Source organism: Diceros bicornis, chromosome 14 (genome assembly GCF_020826845.1).
Source record: "Diceros bicornis minor isolate mBicDic1 chromosome 14, mDicBic1.mat.cur, whole genome shotgun sequence".
Classification (NCBI taxonomy): domain Eukaryota; kingdom Metazoa; phylum Chordata; class Mammalia; order Perissodactyla; family Rhinocerotidae; genus Diceros; species Diceros bicornis.
In genome coordinates, this window is record NC_080753.1 from 35,011,741 (window position 1) to 35,035,464 (window position 23,724).

The 23,724-nt window shown below is 40.0% G+C and overlaps 1 long non-coding RNA gene across 5 annotated transcripts in view; it reads left to right on the top strand.

Annotated features, from left to right (window-relative positions):
* Positions 1-23,724, top strand: part of LOC131413919 (uncharacterized) — a 42,236-nt gene that overhangs the window by 6,295 nt on the left and 12,217 nt on the right. Inside the window, exons 3-5 of one of the 5 annotated variants that reach the window (XR_009222062.1) lie at positions 5,600-6,159; positions 7,688-7,813; positions 14,980-15,174. This is a non-coding gene — a long non-coding RNA (uncharacterized LOC131413919). Of the gene's footprint in view, positions 1-5,599; positions 6,160-7,687; positions 10,198-14,979; positions 15,175-17,118; positions 21,800-23,724 lie in introns of those variants that run through there. The other 4 variants (XR_009222063.1, XR_009222061.1, XR_009222060.1 and 1 more) reach the window with 4 other exon arrangements.

Here is a 23,724-nt window from a genome sequence, read left to right on the forward strand (position 1 = left end):
GTGTTTTCCCATCAATATCCGATTTTAAGATTTCATAGTTTTGACAAATCTAAAGAGTCTTAATACATTTTCTGAATTGTTTTTGGCCACAGGTTAGTTTGTGCAGTATCACTAAGACACGCCTTTCTCTAAAACTTTTATTATATCAAAGTGCTGGAACATATTCTCCTTTATGAAGACACCTGGATTCCCACAGGCATGCTGGGCATTCCATCAGGATCTGAGAGCACAGGAGGCAGATGGTTCTTTTGGAATTGGATTAGCACCCCATGGCCCTCAGCTTCACATGCTGGGTAGGACACAGGGTTCCTGGGTTTTCTCCTGAATGTGGTCTTCTTTGAGACCAATGGGAAATTTCAGGCTCTGGGATTTCAAAGGAGAGGAGTCAGAGAAACTCCTACCCTGGAATCAGGACCAATTTTAGAACTGAGACTCAGACCAAGGAAGATACAGAAGCTAAATTTGAGACCAAATTTAAAGGACATGAAGAAGGCAAGATTTTAAAGCGTTAGTTCTGAGACAGGCCAATTGCACAATGTAATTCAAGAATTTCATTGTTGTCATCATTCCTGAGCTTAAATGGCCAGTTCTTCAAATTAGAATGTCATCCCTCTCCCCTCCATTCCCAGCACCACCTCCTCTAGGGCACCTCTACATGCCACTGCAAAGCATCTCCCTAGATGGCTATGTCTGCGTACATTTGCACCTGGAGACCCCTCTGCATGGCACCTGTGCTCACACTGTTCTGTAACCAGCTTCTTCCCCAGAGGACTCTGGGCTCCCTCCCTGTATCTCCAGTGCCCAGCCCAAATGAGGCTTAGTGTTCACTTTATTTTCATTTTCATCATATATCATTTAAAAACAGTTCTACAAAGCTTATAATGAAAACTTGAAGCTTTCAGGGACAGGAATAATTCCCTGCTCCAACGCTCCTTACTGGGATTTCTATTCTTTAGATGCAACCACTTCTGATTTCTCAGAAAATTAAACAGAATTGCCATATGACCCAACACTTCCACTTCTGGGCATAAACTTTAAAGAAGTAAAAACAGGGACCAAACAGATATTTGTACATCTACGTTCATAGCAGACTTATTCACAGTTACCAAAGAGTAGAAACAACCCAAATGTCCATCAACAGATGAATGGATAAACAAAATGTGTTTTACATACAATGCAATATTTTTCAACCTTGAAAAGAAGGAAATTATGACATGCTGCATCGTGGATGAACCTTGAAGACATTATGCTAAGTGAAATAAGCCAGACACGAGGACAAATATGGTACGATTCCACTTATATGATGTACCTAGAGTAGTCAAATTCATAGAGACAGAAAGTAGAATGGTGGATACCAGAGTCTGGTGGGAGGAGGAATGAGGAGTTATTGTTTAATGGGTACAGAGTTTCAGTTTGGGAAGATGAAAAAGTTCTGGAGATGGAAGATGGTGATGATTGCTCCATGTGAATGTACTTAATGTCACAGAACAGTACACTTAAAAAATGGTTAAAATGGTATATTTTATGTTTATATTTTACCAAAATAAAAAAAGCAGCCACTTTTAATGCTTTAAACAGTTTCTTCTTGGTCTTGTACTTATCTCTATATATCTTTTTTTTTTTTTTTTTGTGAGGAAGATCAGCCCTGAGCTAGCATCCGATGCCAGTCCTCCTCTTTTTGCTGAGAAAGACTGGCCCTGGGCTAACATCCGTGCCCATCTTCCTCTACGTTATATGGGATGCCATCACAGCATGGCTTGACAGTGGTGCCTTGGTGCATTGGTGTGTGCCCGGGATTTGAACCTGCGAACTCGGGGCTGCCGCAGTGAAGCGTGCATACTTAATCGCTATGCCACCGGGCTGGCCCCTGTCTCTGTATATCTTTTTCAACATTTTTATTATAGAAATTTTCAAATATACAAAAGTAGAGAGAATTGTATAATGACTCCATATTACCCATCATCACTTTCAATAGTTATCAATATTCTACCCATCATGTTTCATCTATTTCTCCCAGTTTTTTCCCTCTGGAGTATTTATTTATTTTAGACTTTATTTTTATGATAGTTTTAGATTTACAGGGAAATTGAGAAGATAGTAGAGAGGATTCCCATATACCCCACGCCCAGGTTCCAGTATTATCAACATCTAACATTAGTATGGTTCATTTGTTCCATTACCGAGCCAATATTGATGCATTATAATTAACTACAGTCCATAAATTTTTCATATTTCCTTAGTTTTCACCAATAGTCTTTTCTGTTCCAGGATCCCATCCAGAATGCCATATTACATCTGGTTGTCATGTCTCCTCAGGGTCCTCTTGGCTGTGATAATTTCTGACTTTCCTTGTTTCTGATGACTTTGACAGTATTGAGGAGTAGAGGTTAGGTATTTTGTGGAATGTGCCTCTATTGGAATTTGGTGGTGTTTTTGCTTTTTCATAATAAGCCTGGGGTTATGGGTTTGGGGAATGAAAACCACAGAGGTGAAGTACCACTTTCATTACATCATAGCAAGAGTGTATACTGTTAACATGATTTATCACTATTGACATAGCCCCTGATGACCTGGCTGAGGTCACGTTCATCAGATTTCTCCATTGTAAAGTTATTCTCCCTTCCCTTTCCATAATTTATCTTTGGAAAGAAGTCACTATGCACTGCCCACAATTAAGGAGGGAGGAGTTGTACTCTCTCTCCTTGAAGACAGAGTATGAATATAAATTATTTGGAATTCTTCTGCATAGGAGATTTTGTCTCCTCTATTTTATATATATATATATATATATATATATACATGCAATCAATCATTTATCTCTATCAGTGTGGATTCATTCCTGGATTATTTTAAAAGCAAATCCTTTACAAATAATTTCAAAGTTAAATAGGTTAGTGTGCACTTCTCATAGATAAGGTTATTTTTTTAACATAATAATCATGCTATTATTATACCTAACAAAATGAACAATAATTCCCTAATTTCACTAAATACTCGGTGTGTGTTCAAATGTCCCTTGTGATCTTCAAGTTGTCTTTTTCACTTGGGCGCTTTGGAACAGGATCCAGACAAGGTCCACACTTGGCAATTGATTGTTGTGTCTCTTTAGTGTCCTCTCTTCTATAATACGCCAGCCCCCACACCCCTTCCCCCCTTTATTTTAGCCTTTCATTTCTTGGAGAAACCAGGTCACTCGTCCTGCAGAATGTTTCGTATTCTGAATTTGGTGAATGGCTTTCTCATGGTATTATTAAATTGTTTCTCTCTCTTTTGTATTTCCTGTGATCTCAAAAGATATTCTTATACACATTTGCAATGTTATCCTGCCAGTCCCTGCAGCTCTTCACTTTACCAAGTTTCCATTCAAGGACCAGTAAGGACACGATCATGGGACATTCTGAGACCCTATGGGAGGGTGCAAATGCTATCATTTAATATATTCTACCTTGAGCTTGCTCCCTACTTGGCATGGTGAATATAGAAGAGCTACAGAATCGGCCACACCCCATGCGTGGACCAGCCCTCCCTTAAAACCTTGAGGACACTCATTTTCCTCTTTTATCTAAAGGGCAAGTCCTGGTTCCTCATTACTTTTGCAGGTGATGCTGGACCTCAGTTGCTCCCTTGGGGTTGTGAGCTCCACACTGCTGCCGCCACTGCTGGACCAGAGATGCAGGGAGGATGGAGAGAGGGAGGAGGAAAAAGTCGGGGACTCTGTGTTACTGATGTCTTCCCAACTTGGATGAGGCGGCTTCCTGCATCTGTATCCATTCTTCTGCCATTATACTCTTTTGAGTCTGGTCCTCCTAAAACTGAAAAAAAAAAGTCCTTTCTCCTTAAAAACAATCATATTTCCTACTGACAGCTGAAACACCTGCTGTCTTGCAGTTAAATGATCCTGCTCATAAGTGTTAAACAGTCTAATGCTGCCCACTTTTCAGTGCTTGGGCTGTAATGCTGTTCACTGCCCCTTTGTTACATCAGGATAGGGATTAGTCCATGGTGTAGCTGGAGTCAGAATAATCCTGGAGAAGCCCTTCAATATATAACCCAGATGTGATTCAAAGGGACAGGCACACATGCCTCAGTGCCACGTGGTGCATGTGTAAAACATATCAAGGAATATTTGTAAGCAGGGAAGGACCAGAACACACTGATCTCCACATTCTCATTGTCCCTTGGAGGAGTGTGCTTAGGTTGGCACAGTGGACTGTATTCCCATGGCCAGCATTCCAGGAGTGAGGACCCCCCCCCCCCAAATACTCTGCGTATTTACTGGGATAGCAAGACAGAGACATCTGTGCCACTTTGATACAATAGCAGGTCCCTGGTCAAGGATTCAAGCTTGTTAGAAAGTGGCAGTTCCTGGATCTCAGTGGCTGCATCGGCCTGTTCTCCTGAAGAGCAGATTCAGACCTGCTGACCCAGCTCCCTATTCTGCTAACAAGAGTGGGAGGGAAGGAGCCTCGAGCACATTTTCCAGGCCCTGGCTACAACTGCTCACTAGGCTCTCCAGCCCCTGCAAAGACCCTCTCAAGCATTTCCAAGAATAAGAAGGGGTTATTTCCAATGTTACCTCCACATTTTCCACTTTCTTCTTCCAGATATGGCTACAACTTATTCATATTATTCTGGGCACTATACCTGCTCAACTCTGCTGCACTAAACAAGTAAAACAGCTTATTCAATCCATTTTCAAAAAAAAAAAACCCATGAAAATATTATATATGTGTATTTCTGTTATTGGCATCCAACTCTGCTTTGTTTGTCCCTTTCTTCCTACTGGATAGTGGATCCCTGAACAAATTTCTGGGCACATCTGTGATTTTATGGGTACTTTATGTTACTAGAATAGTCTCACTGCAGTATTTTAAAAATCAGTCTTGTTAAAACTTGAATCTCAAATTTAATATAACAATGCAAAGCTTGGCTTTTCTCCTCTCCCCAGTATGTTAGTGTTCTGACCCTGACTGTTGATGAAAGAATATACATATATAAAATATGATAATTCTTTATATATATATTAAAATCTCACATATTTAACATATCTCTGTTAAATACATAACATATATTTTACTATATATGCCACATTTTACATATATATATATATCTTATATATATATGTAACATATTTGTTATAACAAATAAATTCCAAAATTTCACTGGCTCAACACAATAGAAGGTTATTTTTTTCTAATAAGCTGCCCAGTGTGGTTCTAACTGAGCAGTGTGTTCGGGAGGTTGGGAGGCAGCACCATGTGCTCCACATAATCATTCAGGGATTCAGGCTGACAGAGTTTGTACCATGTTTATTACGTGGCTCCTAGGGTTGCTGTGGTCATTTTCTTCCAGAGGAAGGAAGAGTAAAGCACACACAAGGGCATGTGTATGGATCTTGTCTTATTGATTTATAAATCCTCTTTATAGATACTATGGATAATAATACCTTTCCATATGTTGTTGTTTTTGCCATACCAAAATTTCAAACATAAAATGTCAGATCAATCTGCCTTTTACTTTGTTGCTTCTGGATTTGCATTATGTTTAGAAAGCTTTTTGCTATCATAAGATGATAAAATATTTACTTCTAATTTTCTAGGTGGAGGGGAAGTGGAGAAGAGGACAGACGTTGAGGAGAGGAGAAATGTGAAAGAGAAGAAGGAGGCAAGGAGAGATGGGGAGAGGAGAAGAGAATCAGTATGATTCAGAGTTCTAGCATTCAGAGCTCTTGTTTTGTAATTTAAGAGTCTCCACAATTTATAGGCCAGGGCTTACTGTGCTTTGTATAGCCCTTGAGGAGCCTCGTTCTTCAAAATTGGCTGTGTGGTCACCAGCAGCTTCCATGAGCTGAAGGCAATTCTCTGGAGAAGGGGCAGCTGTGAGTCTTCTGCAATATCACTCACTGCAGCTGAGAACAGGGTGTTCTGGCCTGGGGAAGGGAATTTGGATGGGGTACCAAAAGCGCCTGCTACAGTCCATCCCTTGCACCTCTCACTTCCGCTTTCTTCTTACATTAAGTTTACTCCATCTTGTTGGGTCACGATGTCTAAGGAAATTGCAAGAAAACGATTAGGACCAGTAGTGGCATAAATGAAAGTTCTCCCTGCTGCAGTTGGTTCCCAGACCACAACTCACCTCCTCCTCTACCATCAACCTCAGGTAACACATCTGCTGGTCTAGGTTCGCCTGTTGATTTGACCTATTTCCTCATCCCTGAGGGGTCGAGTCTCTGGCCTCTAGACATTTATTATTTGTGGTTGCAATATCTGCTCATTTACAATTAAAAATGGACATGAAAATTCCGAGAGATGCCCCATGGGAGGCATGGATCACATGGTGTGTTCCTCATGATCGGGATCAGTTATCCCTGCCCATGTGGTAACTCCTTCCTTTGCCCACTGGTCTACTGGCATGAGGAGCTCAAATTGAACAGTTGACAACTATAGCGCTTACATGTAATGAGACTCTTACTGTGATTCTTAGTGGAATCACCCTCTTTTGGGAACCCAAACCTCTAATCCAGTAGAGCCTATTGAGAGGGTGGGAAGCATAAATACACCAATTGGGTTCTTTTTTTTTTTTTGAAGAACATTGGCCCTATGCTAACATCTGTTGCCAATTTCCTCTTTTTTTCTTTTTCTCCCCAAAGCCCCAGTGCATAGTTGTATAGCATAATTGTAGAGTTGTAGGATGTGGGATGCCGCCTCAGCATGGCTTGATGAGCGATGAGTAGGTCCGCACCCAGGATCCGAACCGGCAAACCCTAGGCCGGCTAAGCGGAACCTGCGAACTTAACCACTATGCCACTCATATGGCCCCACCCAATTGGGTTCTTGCGAGTGATGGTGAATAGTCACTCCTTCTTCCACCCCTGGTTGTCAGAGACCTGCTTATTCTATCTATTGGAGACACAGAACTATATAATAGCTATTGGTTTAAATCTTGGGGGATACTTCATTCTGAAGGATAGCACCCATCCTTGCAAAGTGTCATCTGCAAGGTGGTACCACAGCTGCACCTTGAAGAGATCATTCCAGTTCTCTAAGCTGGCAGCTTCTGTGTGATGCATTATGGAGTAGGACCAGTAGATTTCACGGTCATGCCTTTGCGATAAAATAGGTCTCTTTGTCTGGGGCACCATTGTGTAGGGTCCCATATTAGAAAATCTTACCTATGTGAACCCTTAGATAATATTTCTGAGTGAGACACTGGGAAGGAAGGGCAAACTCATACCTGGAATACAAGTCAACCCAGATCAAGATCAATCCTTGATTTTTCCAGGATGGAAGAGTAACAGTGTAATCTACTTGCCACCAAGTGGCTGGTTGTTCTCCTCAAGGGATGGTACCACCTTGGAGTTTATCTGTTGCTGGAAGATCAGACATTCAGTTGTGGCAGTAGCTACATCAGCCTTGGTGAAAGGGAGCCCATACTGTTAGACCTGCGCCTCTCTGCAACCATGGATACTTCTTTCATGAGACTGTTGTGCAAGCTCTGGGGTGGCTAAGGACAGAGGCTGGCTAACGTTTACTGGCTGAGTCATCCTGTGCACTTTAGTGTCTCTTTTATGGTGGATAATTTCTGGTGGGCATTAACACTGGATACAAAAGATCCTAACACTTTGTGTCTACTATATGCCTCTTTCCACATATGCTTGTCCCTGATCTTCTAATCTTGTTCCTTCCAGGACCCTCCTAGTTAAGCTGTTGCTACTGCCTGTGAGTTTGTGCATATTCTTACCTGAGGCCACTTCTCTCTCTACACAAAATGGATGAGTAGGAGCAGCACCTGAAGCTCTGCCCATTGGAAGGAAGTTCACTCAACACTGTCTTCCGTTGTCCAGAGTGGGGCTATAGTGCAGCAACAGTCCCTTTTTGGCTCACGTCCGCATACTGAACTGACACATTTGTGAACCAAGTTTATGTTTTTTCTTATATCAGCTGGTCATAGGAACTCCCCATTAGATCATAAGTGAGAGCTGAGGAAAAGGCAAAGGTACAACAGTGCTGGTGACATGAGGGTTTCAGCCACTTGTTTATGCAACTAACTTGAGTTAAAGAATATGTTTAGGCATCAATAACCTTACCATGCACCAGAGGCTGTATAAATCTGCTCTATTAAACGTATCACAATCAGCACATCTGCTGCAATTAGGCTAATTGGAGTTAAATTTCCAGCAGTCCACTATTAACAACCATAATCCTTCCAATTTTTGCAAGAACCAGACTGGTTAATGAAATGTTTATATTATATGGGGCTGCCCTCTGCCCCTGCATCTTTTATATATTTGACCGTGGTATTAATCTCTTTCATTACTCTCAAGATACAATGTTGTTTTTATTGTCTATGCCGGCTGAGGTTGGGAGGCTGTTTCAGGGGCTCCCACTTGGCCTGTCTTACTACCAGGCTTTTACTCCACAGGTCAAAGAACCAATGTGAGGATTCTGGCAACTGCTAAACATGTCCATTCCAATTACATATTTGGAAACCAGGGGAATGACCACAAAGTGGATATGTGGACACAGAGAACCCAGTGAGATTTGGGTGGACCTGAGATATGGTGCAAATTATTTTCTGGTCCCCCTATGCCTCTCCTGTAATGGGAGTCCATGATGGTTCTTTGGTTCCTCAAGAATTAGTGTCAAATTGGACCTTGTATCTAATAGACTTAGCAAATATCTGGGTATTCCCTTTCTTCAGTGTATGGATAAGTGGCCATTGAGTCCTTTAGTGAAGGACTCGAAGATTACTACTGTACACACTAGCCGTGGTGTTAGTGTGTAAAGGCCTCTCCTTTAGTTGAAGGATTCTGGATCTGAGAACTGGTTTAGGTCTGGAAACCAGGCAAGGAATCATACTTTCTATTGGGGCCATTAATCTCAGCCTTCACCTTATTCCTTCTTCATCTATTGGTTAAAATATTAAGCGACACTCTTGTAGACTGCCTCACTATCTTACCCCTAGGAATACAATGGTCTATTAGCCATTTCCATACATCTTTTACAGTCAAAATTTCCTAGCTTCCATTCTGACATTGCTGGTTGTTTCGGCAATTTTGCTCACTTTGCTTCTACCTTGCTGTCACTTGTCTTCTGGCTTTCTGGAATCCTATTATCCCCTTTGATGCTAGGGAGCCAAGTTCTGTAACATAATCTTCTAGAGCCAGCCCCAGCCTACCAAGGGCAGACACAGTGAGGCTGATACTCCCCTCACCTGCTCATTCCTTAATCTCTGATAAACAGTGTTGTTTGGACCCTTCCAAAGAAAATAGTCATCTAGTGAGTTTTCTGGTTTCATGGGATGTATCTATTTAGCACGCCCACTTCTCTGAGCCTTTTTATCTCTTTCTCTACAGTCTGCCATGGCAGGTCTGGCATCTCTACTTCAGTAAACGTGAGCCATCACTTTTTGTTAGAATAGTTTTATTGAGATGTAATTCATATATCATATTATTCAATCATTTAAACTCAGTGGTTTTTAGTATATTCATAGAGTTGTGCAACCATCACCACGTCAATTTTAGAACATTTTCATCACTCCAAAAACACTCTTTGAACATTTTCTTCACCACATACCCATATATTTCTAAACAGTCATCCCCATTTCCCTCCAACATCCCCTCAGCCCTAGGCAACCACTAATCTACTTTCTGTCTCTACAGATTTACTTATTATGGACACTTGGTCATGGCATATAATTCTCTTGATATGTTGCTGAATTCAGTTTGCTAGGATTTTGTTGAGGATTTTTGCATCTCTATTCAGAAGAGATATTGGTCCGTAGTTTTCTTGCGATATCTTTGAGTTTGGTATCAGAATATTATTGGCTTCATAGAATGAGTTGGGTAGTGTTCCCTCCTCTTCCACTTTTTGGAAGAGTTTGTGAAGAATTGGTATTAATTCTTCTTTGAATATTTGATAGAACTCATCAGTGAAGCCATTTGGACCTGGGATTTTCTTCGTGGGTAGTTTTTTTATTACTGATTTCATGTCTTACTTTTTAGGTATATTCAAATTATTTATTTCTTCTTGAATCAGATTCAGTAATTTGTTTCTTTCTAGAAATTTCTCCATTTTATCTAAGTTATTTATTGGCATACAGTTGTTCATGTCTTTTCTTTATTGTAAAGTCAGTAATAATGTCTTCTGTTTCATTTTTGATCTTAGTAATTTGAGTCTTCTATTTTTTTAGTGAGTTCAGTGGATGATTTGTTAATTTTGTCTATCTTTTCAAAGAACCATGTTTGATTTCATTGATGATCTGTATTGTTTATTCTCTAGTTCATTATTTTCCACTCTAATCTTTACTATTTCCTTCCTTCTGCTTCCTTTGGGTTTAGTTTACTCTTCTTTTTACCATGTATTAAGGTGGAAAGTTAAGTTATTGGTTTGAGATTTTTTTTCCTTTTTAATGTAGGCATTTATAGCTATAAATTTCCCTCTAAGCTCTGCTTTATTAGCATCCCATAAGTTTTGGCATGTTGTCTCTTCATTTTTCTTAATCTCAAAGTATTTTCTAATTTCTGTTTTTGATTTCCTTTTTTTGACCCACTGGTTATGCTGAAGTGTGTTGCTTAATTTCCATATATTTGTGAGTTATCCAAATTTCTTTCAGTTATTGATTGATTTCTATTCTATTTTATTCCATTGTGGTCAGAGAACATGCTTTGTATTATTTCTATCCTTTTAAATTTATTAATTTTTTTATGGCCTAGCATATGGTCCATCCTAAAGAATGTTCCATTTGTACTGGATAAGAATGTATATTCTGCTATTTTTGGGTAGAGTATTTATAGATGCCCATTAGGTCTAGATGGTTTATAGTGTTGTTCAGATCTTTTATTTCCTTGTTGATCTTCTGTTTAGTTGTTCTATCCATGACCAAAAGTGGAGTATTGAAGTCTCCAACTACTATTGCTGTATTGTCTCTTTCTCCTTTGATTTTTGTCAGTTCCATCTCCATGTATTTTGGTGCTCAGTTATTAGGTGCATATACATTTATACTCTTTTTTTCTGATAGCTTAGCCCTTTTAGCATTATAAAATGTCCCTGTTTATCTCTACTAGAATTTTTTAAAACTCTATTTTATATGATATTAGTGTAGCCACTCCAGCTTTCTTGTTTGCTGTTGGTATATCTTTTTCCATCCTTTTAATTTTAATCTATTTGTATCTATAAATCTCAACAGTGTCTACTGTAGACAACATATAGTTGGACCTTGTTCTTTTATCCCTTGTGACAATCTCTGCCTTTTGATTGGCTTTTTCATTCCAATTACATTTAGTGTTAACATCGATGCAGTTGGAGTTATGATGCCATTTTACTTCCTGTTTTCTATGTGTCTCATGTCCTTTTTGTTCCACTTTTCTTCCTTTACTCATTCTTCTTGTATTAAGTGGATGTTTTCTATTGTAATATTTTAATTCCTTTAATGTTTTATCACTGTAGTTTTGAGTATTTTCTTAGTGGGTGAACTATGGCTTGCCATATACATCTGATCTTATTAAAATCTACTTCAATTCATACTAAGTTAATTTCAGTGAGATATAGAAACATTATGCTCTATATCTCTATTTCCTCTTTTTCCTTTTTGTGCTGTTATAATTATACACACAATAGCTAAATACATTACAAACCCAACAAAACCTTGTAGTAATCATGCTTCATATAATTTTGGAAAGGTCATTGATCTTTTCTTCTGCAGTATCAAATCTACCATTAATGTCATCTCATATCCAGCATATTTTCCATCTCAGACATTTTCATCTCTATAAGTTTGATTTTAGACTTTTTAATATCTTTCATGTCTCTTATATAACTTTTGGAACATAAGGAGTACATTTATAATAACTGCTTTAATGTCATTGTTTGCTAATTCCAACATCTGTGTAAGTGTGTCAGTTCTGGGTTAGATTGATTGCTTTTCTCTGTCTTACAAGTTGTATTATCTTGTTTTCATTACATGCTTGGTTATTTTTAACTTGATGCCAGACATTATGATTTTACCAGGTTAGATGCCAGATGTGTTTGCATTCCATAAATTCTTCAGCTTTCAGTTCTGGGACAAATTAAGTTAGTTAAAAGCGGTTTGATCTTTTTTGGGTCTTACTTTTAATATTTGTTAGGCAAAACTGGAATGTGTTTAGTCCAGGGCTAATTATTGCCAAATGCTGACACAAGACCCTTCTGAATACTCTATCCAATGCCCAGCGAATTATGAGTTTCCCAGACTGGCTCAGAATGGGCACTATTCTCACTTCTGTGGAGCACTGTGTAGTATGTATGTTATCCTTTTGGATTATTCTTTCTCTGCCTTGGATAGTTTCCTTACATCCATGCACTGAAGAGCTGAAGACTTGAGGGGAAGCCTCAGCAGACATCCAGTGCCTTTTCTGTCCAGCTCTCTTCTCTATGTGCCTTCACCTTCGATTGGCTGTCCTGGCCTCCCCAGTTCACAACTCAGTCCCCTCAACTCAGTGAGATTGCTGGGCTCTGTTAGGGCTCCTCCTCCCTGCACTGTGTCCTGGAAACTCTCTCCAGGAAGGAAGCTGGACAATTCTAGGCTTCCCTTCTTTTATTTCCCTTCTCTTAGAGATCACAGTACTTTTGCTCTCTCCTGTCCAATGTCTGAATATCATTGTTTCATATCTTATCTGAATTTGTAGTGTTTAAGGAGGGAGAGTAAATCTGGTCTTTGATACTCCATCATGGCATTTTCAAGCTTGTCATTTTTCTCTTTATACACAATAATCCTGAGTATTTTATTTTCTATGTTTCATAATTCCAACATTGAAGTCCTAGGAGCTTCTTTTTACTATCTACTGTTTCTTGTGGTTCTTGATCATTTTGACTTTTTTCCACTTGTACTTATGCATCTCTTGCTCTGAGCTGCTTTTTTTCTTGTGTAATTATTTGTGTAAATCATTTGACGCGTAGGTTAAATATAGGTTTCTCTATAGATTTTTGTTTTCTTCTTCCAGTTTTTGAGTCACCACCAACTCAGCACAATTATAAAACAAAATCATGGCTTGTGGTTATCTTGGCCCAAAATAGTAAAGCAAAGTTGGACAACAAATACATAGGAAGGCTGGCTTGTGGTTACAAATTCACAAAAACAGTTGTTTGCTTTGTTTTTTGCTGACTCAAAGTCAGATTTCCTCAGAATACTCTTGTGTTGGAGGATGAAACAGATTTTGTTTTGTTTCATCACCCTTACTCTGAGGAAATGTATCTTTAGTTTCCTAGATTTTCCAGAGTGTGAGAGTGTCTCCTTTTATACTTCCTGTACAAACAAGCTGTGAGGGTGTATCCTGTCTACTATAGACTGTGAGCTCGAAAAAGTCAAAGCTAACAATTTTTGATTTGGCTAATGCCTTCAGGATAATAGCAATTTTTGTCTCTGAATTCCTGCCCACAATTATTTTTTGGCCTAAAGGATTGTTCTCTTGCTTGTTCTTTTATACTTTTGGATGCTTTTTATATTTTATTAATTGTTTTTATTGGGAGAGGCAGCTTTATGTCTTAGTCCACTATATTACTAGAAATAGTATCCCCATTAATCAGTGAATTATGCCTGCTCTTAATCTGACACCAGGGTAAATGCTGGAATACAACTTCATTTAGACCAACACAACTCTGAGCATGGTCTGTGGGCCAGCACTGGTCTGAGGACTGTTATCAGCCCACATTAAGATACATACAGAAATTGAGAGTGAGAGTAAGCAAGTGAACCTCTCCCTTATCTTGTCCCAGACTGATAACAGCAAGGCAAAAGGTGAGCACTTATATTGTGTCCTCAGGTCTGCTAAAAACACTCTGGTTGTCAGCTGTTCACAGGCCAGAGTTTAAGTAGCATGGTGTCTAAAGTAGGATTTTTTTTTAGGCTTTTGTGGGCGTCACGTAAAAATGATGAATGTTGTGGATACTGTCCCTAGAAATATGTGCAACTACAAAGAAATATAAAAATTAATATAAAATGTCAGTGTATACACGGATCCTCTGAAGTCTTAAGGACCTGGGTGTTTTAATCCTAGCAAGAGACAGAGGCAGGGAGAAGACACTGAGTAACCATTTCACCATCTCATTCCACTTATCTGAGAGTATAAACTGGAGTAGACAAAAGCTGGACCCCAAAACAAACTATCAGGGGAATAAGTTGAAAGATGTCATTTATTAGTCACTCATTTATGCAACCAAACCCGAGTGCCTACAGTATACCAGATCAAGTTCTGGTCTCAGACCACTGCTCCAAGAATTGAAATTTGTCATTCTTTTTCCATGCCTCACTCCCCTACCCCCAGCATCTGAACTTGCTTCTTGCATTAGGACAATCTCACAAAGAGTCTTGGTAAGAGGCAGAGACCACCTCCTTCCGTAAAAGAGGAACATTTGCTTTCTTCAACATTGCTGTAGTTGGACACAGCATGAGGCTTTGGCTCCACCAGTCAGGTGACCTTACCTGGACTCTGACTCAGGACGTGGTGACACAGAGAAGCTAGGACTATGTAGAATGCATTTGGCAATTTGTGGCATGAGTGGCAGTAACAATGGCCAGTTGCCAGGAGCAGCAGTGATAGCAGTCCTCGCCTCAGGGTCCAGTGTCCAGCATCAGGGTGTCAGTGGTGCGAACAGTGACGTCTGTGTCCAGCAGCAGGGGCAGTGGTTCCTATGTGGGACCTGACCTCACGCCTGGTTCTGTGGCCTTCCCTCAAATATAATAAGCCTCCGACAAAACATGTATAAATCCTTTTATGTTTAAATTAGAAACATTTGGATTCCATTGTTTGATCCAAGAAGTAAGTGAGAAATTAGTCTGGGGAATAGTTTTAGAGAGCAAACATTCAGAGATTTTCGTTATGCTGAACTGAGAGCAACTTCCTAAATCTTTGGCCTGGCTATACACCATGACAGAGAAAACAGCATGTATCTCCTACCTTCATGTCTCATAATCGTCTCATGTGAACTCCCTTTTCTTTCCCAGGATAAAATGACACTTAAAGGTGGATTTAAGGCCCCTCCCGCCCTGGGTGCCTTCTGATCACTGACTTGTGGTTGAAAATCTTGCCAAGACCAGGATGGCTTGTGAGCTTGTTACAAAATACGCAGGCCTCTCCCCAAAACTGCTGTCAGAATGTTGGGCATGGAGTCCGTGTATCACTTATTTAACAAGCTACAGGTGAGGCTGATGCACAGCCATGTGGGAATCCTGGTCTGTGTTCTTGCTACTGAATGTGTGATCTGAAGACCAGCAGCATCATCATCTTGTTATGAATCCAGAATCTCAGGCTCTGCTCCAGACTTTCTGAATCTTGACGAAACGTCCAGGGGATTCCTGTGCACAGGAAAGTTTGAGACTCCCTGGGCTCTGAGACTTCTAGATGTGGTGTCACAACTGTGCAGTCTGCCCTGGGTGTTGTCTGATCAGATCCCTTAGCCCTGGGGGGTCCAGGGTTCAGTCCTTTTTCCTTTCTATTCTATAGTCATCACTTCCCTGGTGACCTCATCCTTTCTCAAGGCTTTAAATGTCATTTTTATGCCATCACCTACCAAGTCTATTTCTCCAGCCCAGACATTTCTCCTAAATGTCTCTAGACTCATCTGTTTAACTGCCAACCTAACACCTCACTTGTATTTCTAACAGACTTCTCCTCTTTAACATCTCTTAAACTGAATGCCTGTGATGCCCCCTCCTCAAATATGCTCCTTCCAGAGTCTTCCTCATCTTTGCTGACTGCAACTCCATCTTTCTACTTGCACAGTCCAAAATTTTTGGTGTCCTTCTTGACTCTTCTTTCTCATACAATACATTTATTCCACTAGGAAATGCTGCAAATGCTTCAAAATGTATCTGGAATCAAATCACTTCCCACTATTTTCACCACTAATACCTCAGTCAAAACAACCAACATCTCTAGTATGGAACACTGCAAAAATTTCCTACACTTTTTCCTACTGCCTCGTTTGTCTCTTGTCTCTTGATTCTATTCTCAGCACAGCAGCTAGACTGATCCATTTAAAAGGGAAGTCGTACTTTGTCTTTGCTCAAAACTGTTTTACTCAAAGCCAAAACTCTTCCAACATAACTCCAGCCACCATGATCTGCCCATTCCTCTACCTCAGTTAATTACGCTCTGCTCCAGCCACACCGACCTCCTGGCTGTTTCAAGAACACACAGACACACTCCTGCCCTAGTGCATCTGCACTGGAGGTTCCGCCTGCCTGGAAGAACTTGATCCAGATATCCTCGTGAAGAATTCCTCATGTCCTTCAAATCTTTCAAAGGTCACCTTCTCAATGAAGCCAATGCTGACCATGCTAGTAAAATAGTCATCTCCCCTTTCCACACACACTCACACTCAGGATCACCTTCTCCATAGCACTTACCACCTTCTAATATAAACCGTTCCCTCATTCACTATGCTTAGAGTATATAGTCTTCCCCTTCCCAGTAGAATATATGCTCCACGAGGCCAGCAATTTTCACCTGTTTGTAGTTCACTGATGTATTCTAGATGCAAAAATCGTGTGTCATATAGCCAGTACTCAAAAAATATTGGTTGAATGAATCATCATTGTAGAGCATCTCCTTGTTCTAGAGACAGTATCTTTATTAATGTAGCCTCAGATCAAATGTTATTTTGTGGCAACCACAGAACAACATCCACTCACATTGCCATCAATACCGCCTATACTTTTCTCACAAGTGCTGCTCTCCCCTCCCTCCATCCATCTCTCCCTCTCTCCCACAACCCTCCTGCACACTGTGAATCATTATATTTCTCTCTTCAGAAAACAATAATCCTTGATTTATGGGCCCTATTTTCCAACTGAATATAAATCTAAATGAGACTCTGCTTTATAAGTCTTTGAGTTTGGATTGGAGCCAGCACTCGGATTATTAGAGGTAAGGACAGGGAAAGAGGGTAGGAGAGTAGAGAAGATAGAAATCTAACAGGAATTTATCCAAGATGGTAAACTATCAGATCTCTCCTCTCTGCTAATTTCAGAATCTGTTTCCTTAAAAAGGTTGGGGAAAAGATGGAAAGAACAATCCAGGATACAGCCCTAGAAAGAGGGAAAGAGCTGAACAGTCTGAAAACATATCTCTCAATACCACAGGGTCTCCTGCACGCAGTGCCACCATGGGCCTCGTGGGGACAATGACAGGCAAGATGACTCCTGCTGCTGTCAGAGACGGGGACATCCAGAGGAGAATGAGACTCGAACTCGCACACAAGAACAAGAATAGGCACAACCTCCTACAGAAACAAACAAACAACAAATAAATGCACAAAAGATGGAGGCTGAGGGCCAGACCCAAGCCTGAGCCTAGGCTGACCTGGCCACCTGAAGCCCCCGCTGCCCACAGTCTTGGAGACACTACAAGACCCAGGTGATACCCGAGTCCCTGTGATCACATGTCCTGGTGTGACAAGGTTCTACTGAAGGGACAAAGACAAAAGAACAGAGAGATGACCCAGCAGAGGAGTGACCACATAAAAGCCCATGATGTACTGAGCACCGACTGGGCACAGGCCCCGTCCATGTTGGGCTGCTCAGAACCTTCTCCTGTCCCCACCTGCAACAGACAGCACAGCAAACATGCAGATTCTGGAAGGTTCTCAGGTTTTATTTCCTCTCTCAAGTTTTAAGAATCTTTCCTTTATTAACCCACCAATACCATCTTATGGCAAGAATTTGAGAAAAGTTTATATTCAGATTAGTTTTTTCAATAGAGAGGTAAGAATTTGCACCTCATGCAACATGAAGGTAAGACAGGGATGTGGGCCCTTTAGACATATATTTAAAATATAAGCAAAAGATTTAAACCTTAGAATTCTGCCATCTTAGAATTCTTTGGCTATTGCTCCCCACTCCCCCATCACATTTGCCTAAATTCAAACAATTCTGTTTTCTTTCACCCTCAGCCCTCTCTCTCCTCATTGTCTATACCCAGATGAAAATATACATGAAACTTTTATAATTGTGGATTAAAGAAGGATTCTCTAAGCATGACTGAAAGATGAGAAACCATAAAGAAAAAATAAAATTTCTCTGTCAACCACAAACTCACAGATATTCAAATACATGCCCATAATCAAATTAAAAAACACACAAAAATTTGACAGAGAAAAGGGTAACATGTGTCAATATGCTTGAGCCAAGCCCACCAGGAACATACCTGTAGTTGAACACTTTGGGTTTATTACTCAATGTAGAGAGGGGAGCATGCACCATGCGATAATGTGTGGAGTCTTAGGATCAGGCTGTTAGAAAGAATATATTACAGGATTTGGGCTTTGGTTGGGTGATTTGGGGGAGGGTCATTGGAAGCAGGGGCTCACTCTAGATTGGATATTGTCTGGAAATGGGAGTAATTCTATGACCGGGCATCTCAATAAATCTTCTCTGTAGACAGGGCTGACTAGAGCAAGGACAAAACTCTAGCTGGAAAGAAGCAGCAGTCGCTCACAGGAGCCATTACAGGGAGACGTTTGGTATTTTGTGAGTTGCACGGTGCCTTGTTTTTGTCTGTGCTTTAATAAAATGATGTAGTGGTCTTGTTTTGTCTCATTTTGTCATGGTCTCAGAGTGTCCTTGTCTCATGTGAGTGTTTTATAAGATGGTTTGTCCAACAGGAGAACAACATAGCTTAGCTGTGAGCACCAGGCCGCATTTTGACGGCACTGATGTCTAGTTTTAAGCGTCAGACCAGTTCCCGGATGTCAGGAGCTGCTTTTCTTCTTACTTAAATTCAATATTTTTAAATATGCACATCTCAATCAGAAAGTAATTAAATATATTGAAAGCAAGTTGGAAAAGGAGAAATGTAAATGTCAAACAAATATATTGGCAATAAATGTAAACGAAAATGAGAATGTGGAATAACAAATGGGAACAAAAATGAAAATTTATCAGCTTGGCAAAGATGAAAGGAAATGGTGAGGAATTTGACCAGACTATAGGGAAAATATACTGTCTGAAAGCTTGATGGGATTGAAAAGTGGAATACAAAATTTCTTTTTTTCCCCTCTTCTTAGCACTTTATCAATTTGTATTTACTCTCACAATATTATAAGGTTACAAAATAAGTAGTAAAGAGGACACAATTTAGTAATTGAATATTAGATTCCCTGGACATGGTCTAAATATTGTTACCAAAAGATTATATAATATAAAATTATTTTTAAGTGTGCCAAGCACAAAGCTGACTTTCTTAATCACTCAGAGAAAGTTTTCTAAAGCCCAGAGTCTTTTGCTCATCTCTATCCTGAAGTATGAAAACTTGAAGGAAAAAATACTAGAATTAATGATTACATTAAATGTTAATAAAGTGTTAGGCTTTCTTCAGCTCTGAAGTACAGAAAAGGAATATGAGACTTCTAAATGGCACTTTTGCAAAACACCACAGCAATTTAGGTGTGCTTACATTTTGATGCAGAAATTTCTCTTTCAGGAATTTATCCTAAGAAGATAATCATACATGTTCTCAAAAATATGTGTTCAGGATGTTTCTTGAATTGTGGTTTATACAAGCAAAAGAATGGAACTTATCTAAATGCTATCAGGCTATGATGCCATCATTTACATAGAGGGCCAAATTTAATCCTCAAAGCAAACCTGTGAGGCTCCCAACATGTGATCCCTTTGTATGAACAGGCATAGGGAGACTCAGAGAGGTTTAGGAGGGGAAGGAGCCAGGGTGGAACCCATGGAGTTTCTCTCAGAGCTTTGTTGACTCGTCTTCCATTGGTTTCCCTGGCCAATGTTGGTGGTAGGATGACTCTGCACCCCATGCAACTGAACTGTTTCGATGTTCCAGAATCTTTTATGACACGAGGCCACTAGGCTCAGAGCTCAGAAGGACATCAAGGGGTAGTGTGACTTAACTGCCCAAACCACAGTAAAGTCCATCATCCAGAGTATATTTCAAGGCCTCTGGTGGATCCAGATCAGCTAGACTCTGAAGGTACAGTGAAGAGGAAAATAAGACCCTGGTGACATGGAGCTTGCATTGTCCTGAGAGAGATGGACATTTAGCAGAAATGACAAAGTTAAATGAAATCACTACTGAGCCAAGTGCTGTGAGGAAAAAGTTCATGATGACATGAAAGCAGACAACCAGGAGACCTGACAGGTCCCCCACCACTACTATCAATAATATCTAAGAGATGTGAATCATATATGGCATATGAAACAAAAAGCAATTATATACAATTGTGTACAATCATAGATTAAGAAAGAGCTCTTGGAAATTAAAAATATGATAATAGAAATGAATACTTCAGTAGATGAACTGGAAGATTAAAGTTATACTCCTAGTAAGTAGTACAGATGGAAAAGTCATGGCAAGAAGGAGAGAAGACATATAAGAATATTAGTGTATCAATCAAGGGATTCCAACACGTTAATAATATCAGTTTCAAAAAAAAATGGAGAGTAAGAAATGAGAAAAATATAAATCAAGCAAACTTCTCAAATTTACAGATAAAAATTTTCATTTTGAATGGCCTAACCAAGTTCTTAGTACAGTAGACGAAAACAGACCCACACCATGACAATCATGAAATTTCAGAAAGAGGGTGGAAAGGAAGAAACCTTGAAAACTTCAAGAGGCAACAAACATAGTCCTGAAGCCTAGAAGACATTACAGCAATGCCTTCCAAATTCTGAGGAAACAATATTCCAACATAGAATTCTATACCAAGTCAAGATGTGAGTAAGGGCTGGGGCAGCCTAAAGACATTTCAGATGTTTAGGGTTTCAATGTTTTATTTTCCATGTTCCCTTCCTCGGGATACTGCTAGCAAAGTGGGGAACAATGACCGAGAAAACCAAAAAAGGGAAAAATGGGATCCAGGCAACAGGGGAGCCAGAACGAGAGAGGCAAAGGGCTCCCAGGATGAGGTGAAGGAGATACGGGATGTCAGCCCTGCCCCAGGTGTGCAGGGAACCAGTCCACATGTGGCAGGACTGAGGGCTGTGGGACAGGTGTCTTCACAAAGATGAAGCTGGTAGAACGTCAGATGTGCTCAAATACATTCACGAACATTTAGACTCTGGGGGCAGCAAGGGAATGATTTAGTGATGAATACAACAGAAACTAGGCACATGAAGAAATAAAATATTTACTAACTCCAGGGAACATAAAAAGTTGACTCAAGAAAGGAAAAATACTCATAACTTAGTAAATGCTCAGTTGTGACTAGTGTTTACATGGTCATAATAATGCAAACACTGCACGTTGAGCTTATCACAATTGTAAAGTAATTATGTTGGGAGGATGGGGGTGTGTGAATGAAGAGCCAATTCACTAAAACTGAGAAACAAAGGAGTTACACTCATTATTAAGCATGACATTTAGAAGCATAGAAGTAACAATTGGAGAGTCAGCTAAAAGAACTATACAGGTGGTCTCTGAGATTCAGGAAATGGGAGGGGACATCTGTCTTCATAACAAGCCTTGTCGAAGTATTGGACTTTTTAAACTATGTACATTATCCATTTGATAAAAATAAAAAGACAACATGGTAGTGAGAGAATGGACTCAGGAATTGTCCTATAAGGAGTGTCATAGAAATGGAGCAGTAGTTGGAGGGAGACATGGGATTGATTGGTGGATTTTTTTTTTCCTTTTTTTTTTGTGAAGAAGATTTGCCCTGAGCTGATCCATGCCAATCCTCCTCTTTTTGCTGAGGAAGACTGGCCCTGAGCTAACATCCATGCCCATATTCCTCCACTTTACGTGGGATGCCGCCACAGCGTGGCCTGACAAGCGGTGCGTTGGTGCCTGCCCGGGATCCGAACTAGGGCCGCCAGCAGCAGAGCGTGTGCACTTAACCGCTATGCCATGGGGCTGACCCCTGATTGGTGGATTTTTATGGGAGTATTTTGTTTTGGTTTATTCAGTTTCATTTTTTTGTTGTTTTTGTTTTTTAAAGGGAGATATTACAGCATATTTGTATGTAGGAATGAATGAGCCAGTAGAGAGTTGGAAGCTGATGATGCAGGGGATGGAGGGGACTTTATCCTGTGCCCAAGCTGAGGGGTGGCCTTAGACAGGAGGAGGACCATCCTACATCACTGCTGTGAAGGCAGAGGATACAGGTACAGATGTGGGGTGTGAGGGGATGATGGTGCAGTTCTCACCTGAATCCTTCTTTTTTTCTGAATGAAAAAAGAAATAAGTTCATCACTTAAAAGTGGAGAGTGGAGGGGATTGAGGAGGGAGGAGAAAGTGAGAAACAGCCCTCTCAGGTGGAGTGAGAGTGAACTGCCTGGGAAATGGCATCTGGAGAGAGCAGGACTGGGGCCACTGAGCTCTGTGCTCATCAACTTAGAGAGAGAGTTCCAGCACTGGGGCAGCAGCAGGAGGATATATAATAGACTAGGAGGAAATGCAACAAAATATCTGCAAGTGTGAAGATTACAGTTATTTTCACTTTGTCATGTGTAACTTTTAACATTTTATAATTTTCCTACAGTGAATATATATTATATCATATATCTTCTACATTCTACATATACATCAAAATCAGAATTTAAAAGCTCTGTTTAAATTTTAAAAGGGAAACATATAGGTAGAAAAAGTCCAGAGCTCGGGGCACAGGGCTGGAAGTGCTGGGCTCCATGTCTGGGCAATGAACTCACAGAGCCTTTTCTCCGTTTCTCAGGATGCAGTTCTCTGTGGAGGCCAAGCAGGATCTTTCCCTTCTTTTTGGGACGTGGTCATTTATTAGTATCTTGTCAGCTCTTTGATGCTTTTAAGAAGATGGTTTTTGTAGTTAACACGGCATTTTTAGATATTTTCAGTGGGAGGATTGGTCTGTACAATCTAGCCCACCTTTTTAAGAAATGGAAATTCTAAGGCAAAATAGTTCCTTGAAAAGCCGATTGGTCCTTGAGTAGAGGATCAGAATCTGAGTCCTCACACATCATCTGAGGGTGATCTGTCATGTGTTTTATAAGTGTAAGGGGTTTTAATGTAATTTATTTTTGAAAATATTATTCTTGCACACATAAGAGAATTCAAATTATACTGAAGAATATACAAAAATAAATGTCACATCACCACCTTCATCTCCCAGTCACCCACGTCCCCTATCCAGAAACCACTACAGTTAAAAATTTCTCATTTTTCTTCCCAGAAAAATATATGTATGCATTAATGTATACTGTTAAGTAGCATGTATTCAGTCTTTCACCATAAAGTATGATATCAGCTGTAAGTTTTTCATAGATGCCCTTTATCAAATTGAAGAACTGGCCTTTTATTCTTAGTATGCCGAGAGATTTTTGTCGTAAATGGGTGTTGAATTTTTAAAATGCCTTTTTCAAAGATGAACCTATGGTTATTGTTCTTTCTTCTGTGAATATGATATATTAGATTTATGTCTATATATTCATCCAAACTTGCATCCTGAGATAAAACTTACTGGGTCAGAATGTGTTTGATTCAATTTGCTGCTATTTACTTTAGGAATCGTGAGACATTGGTGTGAAGTTGCCTTTTGATATCTTTGTTCTGGTTTTGCTATCAGCATAACACTAGCTTCACAAAATGATTTGGAAAGTATTTCTTCCTCCTCTCTGTTCTCCGAGAATTTGTGTAGGACTGGTGTCAGTACTTACATGCTTGATGGAATTCACCAATGCATCCATCTGAACCAGGAGTTTTCTTTGTGGAATATTTTTCAATTGTGAATTTAATGCCTTTAATTCATA